This window comes from Neovison vison, chromosome 3 (assembly GCF_020171115.1).
Source record: "Neovison vison isolate M4711 chromosome 3, ASM_NN_V1, whole genome shotgun sequence".
NCBI lineage: Eukaryota > Metazoa > Chordata > Mammalia > Carnivora > Mustelidae > Neogale > Neogale vison.
Window position 1 is genome coordinate 11,902,836 of NC_058093.1, and position 5,394 is coordinate 11,908,229.

The window sequence follows — 5,394 nt, forward strand, 5'->3', positions numbered from 1 at the left end:
AGATCTCGAAGCTCTGTCTCTGCAGGACATTCAAACTGAAGGTTCCAATGAACTTTTTCTTGCTCATTTGTTTCTCTTGTATTGCACCTCTTTGTGTTTGAAGCGATTCACTTTTTAAACGTATTTTTCATTACTTTTAAATAGAAAGTGTCTAATTTCTTAAGACCAGGTGAGCAAGATTGAATTGTTGGTGCTGCTGTTTTCTTAATCCTACCTTGTGCCTCACAGTTATTACACAACTCTTTAAACTTGAAGTTTTCTGGTTTTTTTGGAGAGGATTTGAAAATATAAATTCACAGAAGTTCAGGTCAGAAAAGACCTTAGAGTTCATCTGGGACGTCATCATAACCTTTGTTTCAACGATGTCTGATCTGGAACAAAAAGACAATAGGGGTGGAAACTGAGTTTCTGATGAAGCAGGGGGAGGGGTGGGCACTGCAGGTCACTCACCCCCATTCTTTGCTCCTGCCACTGCTTCTTCCATGGCCCCTCCCTGAACCCTAAGGTGCCTGTGAAAATCACCAACTAGTTCAACCCCTTTTCCGGGGCTTGAAAGCCTTTTTTACCATGGCATATAAAGTTCTCATCTTTTGAAGATTAACTATCATGAAACAAGTCTGTGACACCGTCTCAAAACACAAGCACTGTGAACAATCCACACTAGTTTAAGTTATTGGGTTGATTGATAATTTCTGTGGAGGAAAATAAATATGAACAGATATTCAAATCTGAAATGATTCATCAAATGTTTTCATTAATACTCAAGGAAGTGTAACACAGAAACCTGGAAGGATCATGATTGGGGCGGGGCAGAAGGGCGGGGAGGGAGGGAGGAGAAAAAAGGATTCAAGAAGATGCAATCAAAGGGTTATAGTGCGACTATGAGCAAGGAGAGGGGTTAGGTCCTGGGTCCCTAACTGATTCAGACCAGATGGCTGTAACCCAGCCCTGCCTTTCCCAGGGCCTCTGTCACTTTTGCCATCAGTATTTTCACATCTCTATTTGGGGTACGATGATGGCAGTGTTTCCCACAGGAGATTGCTGAATTTTATTTAGATATGGGCCCATTTTTCTTTTCTCCCTTCCCTATCCAGTTTTTTTTCCTTTATCTCAAAGTATGTCATTTGATCTATGGGCTAAATTCAGAATGACCACAGAACTGGACTAGAGCAGGGGTTTCAGCTACCTATGTTTTAAAGCTGAAACCCTATGTTTTAAATTAAAATCTGAAAATATTAAATTGAAATATAGCATGAAAATACATTTTATAAATCATAATCAAACTGTATCAAACATTTGGTTGACAACTACTAATTTTACTCCAGTAAAATTCGAACAGTTGTTAATCTCTGGGTTTTCATCATTAATTAATATACAACATAAAAGACCCCAGTGTTCGATTTCCCTAAAACACTTTCATATTTATTTTATTTTATTTTTTATTTTTTAAAGATTTTATTTATTTATTTGACAGAGAAAGAGAGAGAGAGCACAAGCAGAGGGAGGGGCAGACAGAGGGAGAGGGAGACAGAAGGAGAGGGAGAAGCAGGTTTCCTGCTGAGCAAGGAGCCTGATGCAGGGCTCCATCCCAGGACCCTGGGATCACAACCTGAGCTGAAAGCAGACACTTAACGACTGAACCACCCAGGTGCCCCAAAACACTCGAATTTTTTAAGTAATTACTCAAATAATAAACATATGTTAAATTACTAATATATAATTTGATTGTATAAAACTTACTGATAAGAAGGTTAAGGAAAAAATATTTTAAAAATCTATCCCAGGTGCAACCAAAAGTAGCAATTGACATAGGAATTAACCAATTAGAAGACTATATTCTGCAAAATAACTTGATCTTCCCAAGTATGTCCACCCTTAAAACAAACATCAAATAATATATTAATAGGAATATATTATACTTTGTTCATTATAATGAAAGCACATATCTGCAACAATACAATTTTTGTGTATAAAGATATTTTTTTACAGATATTGTGATTTTCATAGATAGTCATATCGATCTAAAAATATACAGCATTTAGTATATCTAATGGATTGATTTTATAATTAACAAAAGGTAATTTTATAAGTGAGGACACCCTGAAACCTATCCCAGCAAATGCTTTAAGGGTGGGAGACCCAGACCCAAAGAGGTGAAGTGATTACCACACGTTTCATATTACTCTTTTATTCTAAGTTTTGATGTCTGGAGGGTGAAGTCCAAGGCCCTCTTGGACCCCATTCTACCGTTGTAAGAGTTTCGGCTTTCCTTTTCCAACCCCTAATCGCTCCCACAGAGGCCTACTACCCACCGAGCACACTCTGGGCTACTGTATATCTCTGGCTTAGCTTGTGTTTCACTCAGAATTTCATTCTATGACCGCCGTGCACCCACGCAGTGAACAACCCCCATCCCCGGGAAGGCTTCCTGAGCTCTGCCCTCTGCACCAGTGTTTATCCTTCTCTCCTGTGTTCTCAGGACATCCTACGTTTAACGCTGAAACACTGATCACGTCGTGTGAGAGTTTTCACAAGTGTCTCTCTCCCCTGTAAGACTGAACAGGTATAGGATAACTTTTGTCTTTTTAATCCCTACATCTTAGTCTGGTCTTGAATCGTAGTAGACGTAGTAGATATTTTGTAAAAATTTGTTGAAGGGATGGATATGTACAAGCGGAAGTCAATGAACGTGTGAATGATTTAATTAATGAACAGACAAACCAACAAAGGAGTGAACGAAGAGGTCAAGTTCCTCAACGCGAGCACTATTAATCTTGCTGTGGATAAGTCTTTCCTGCGTACTGTAGGATACTCAGTGGCATCGCGGACCTCTACCCGCAGGTGCCAGTGGCAGCCCCGTCACCCAAGTTGCTATGAATAAATGATTAATGTCTCCAAGGCATCATTAAATATTCCCCAGGGGTAAAATCGCCCCTGGTGGAGAACAGCTGAAGCACACGGAAGGCAGGCAGCAGGCAAGGACTCGGGTGGAGGGCGGAGATTAGAACTTTGGTCTCCGCTTCAGTCCAGAACGTTTTCCATTACGACTGAGCCCTGCTAAGACCCAAGTTCAGTTCTTAGACTTCTCATAAGACTTTTTTATTTTTTTATTTTTTTAAAAGACTGTATTTATTTATTCAACAGAGAGACAAAGCAAGAGAGGGAACATAAGCAGGGGGAGTGGGAGAGGGAGAAATAAACTTCCTACTGAGCAGGGAGCCCTATGCGGGGCTCGATCCCTGGACCCTGGGATCATGACCTGAGCTGAAGGCAGCCGCTTAATGACTGAGCCACCCAGGTGCCCCTCATAAGACATTTGAAAACCTGACACCAATAACAGAATTTCAGAAGTATAATTTTTGGGACAAAGTGTTAAAAAAGCAACATTAGGAATTAGGAATTAGGAATAAAGATACACCTTCCTTATATCAACTAATCTGGTTGATGTTATTTTTTTTTTAAATAGCATTTACCTGTAGTGGATATTAGTAAATGGCACTTATTTGGTTCTGCCTAAAAGTTGCCCCTACAAGGCATAAGGTTTTCAAAAGTTTTCAAAATGCCACGTCATAGCACCATCTTGTGGATTTTAGAGGAATTCACAGATTTCAATTTAAAATGTCTAGTTCCTTCTCCAGAAAAGGAGAGAGAAAGAATAGAAAAACTATAAAAGATTAGGACATTCTTTGCTTATTGAAATGTTCTACCAAACTCTGATTTAGAGACTTCCTAAAGTTTGGTTTTGACTTTGGTATTCAGCCAAAATTTCTATTTGGCTTCAGCTACAGCCTCCCTTTAGCCTTTGGAAAATCAAATAGCCACACACCTATGTCATCATCATCACGTCTCCATCATGTACAGTCAGTAAAGCAAGGGAATAATGACACCAAGGAAGACCATTCTAATGTATTGGTTAACATCTGAATATTCACTTTGAATGTACAGATATAACTTGGAATTAAAATTTCCTTATATGTCAGAAGTACAGGAAGAGAAAAGTGATGTAGAATTACAAAGACTATGAAAGTTAATAATGTTATATAGAAAGCAAAAGAGGGGTGCCTGAGTGGCTCAGTGGGTTAAGCCTCTGCCTTCGACTCAGGTCATGATCTCAGGGTCCTGGGATCAAGCCCCACATCCGACTCCCTGCTTAACAGGGGAGTCTGCTTCCCCCTCTCTTCCTGCCTGCTTCTCTGCCTACTTGTGATATCTCTCTCTCTCTCTCTCAAATAAGTAAATAAATAAATAAATACATCTTTTTAAAAAAAGAAAACAAATAAGAATTTTGAAGTCTTTAAATTGAGAAATAAGGAAATAGATTGACAGAAATATGAATATTTGTGCCTGTACCATATCAAATTTCAAAATTCCATTACTGGCACCTTTTTTAAATTGTGATTACATTTCTCATTTCTCCTTGTAACCAAGTTCATTCTATGAAGATATCTAGCTTCAGTCTCTGACAAGTGTTAATACTAAGCTGTTTGGCATTCAGCCTAAATATGTATTTATATAAATCTATTCTAAATCTAAAAAGAGAGCTGGGGCACCTGGGTGGCTCAGTGGGTTAAAGCCTCTGCCTTCAGCTCAGGTCATGATCCCAGGGTCCTGGGATTGAGCCCTGCATCGGGCTCTCTGCTTAGCAGGGAGCCTGCTTCCTCCTCTCTCTCTCTCTCTCTCTCTCTGCCTGCCTCTCTGCCTACTTGTTATCTCTGTCAAATAAACAAATACAATCTTAAAAAAAAAAAAATCTAAAAGGAGAGTAGAATGAAAAGAAGGTAATGTAAAACACAATAGTTTTGAAGATTTTTCTCTTTTTCAAATATGTAAGTTCTCCTCTCTGACTTGAAAGAAAATATTTAGCAAAAACTACCAGGAACACCAAATGCAAAGAACAGTGTGGGAAAAGCCTACGTGGGATTACTGAGATGGAAAAAGAATTTCCACTAATTACATCTGCAATTATATTCTAATGTTACAGACAACATGTTCAATTGATTATAATTGTTTTTCCCTTCCCAAAACACAACTGCCTTCTCTCTTCTCCCTGAGAAAAAAGTGAGCATAGCTATACACTAAAAGGTTTTGTTACCTGATCATCTGCTTTGTTCCTCTCTTCAAACGGAAACACCAAGAATTGCTAGCCAGGTTCAGCTAGGGGCAATTCCATATCCAAAGTCCATTATTCTCTAAAGTTACATTTTTCTTGAAAAATGGGAGAAGGCAAGAGTATTAAAAAGAGAACTTTTCCTGCAGAACTTTCATCTTAATTGTTTTGAACCCAAAGTAACTATTTTATGCTACAGTAGACTACTTTGCTTGCTTATGTCCCTTAAAATGGAGCCCCAGCAGGTGGACAATGGCCACGAAATCTAACCACCACAATGACAATAA

At 38.9% G+C, this 5,394-nt stretch overlaps 1 long non-coding RNA gene across 1 annotated transcript; it reads right to left on the minus strand.

The window, feature by feature from the left end:
* Positions 1-214: 214 nt before the first annotated feature.
* On the minus strand, positions 215-5,193 carry LOC122902167. Its single transcript, XR_006383757.1, has 2 exons — positions 5,093-5,193; positions 215-371 (listed from the first exon to the last, which is right to left on the minus strand). It is a non-coding gene; the product is annotated as an uncharacterized LOC122902167 (long non-coding RNA).
* Between the last annotated feature and the right edge of the window lie 201 nt (positions 5,194-5,394).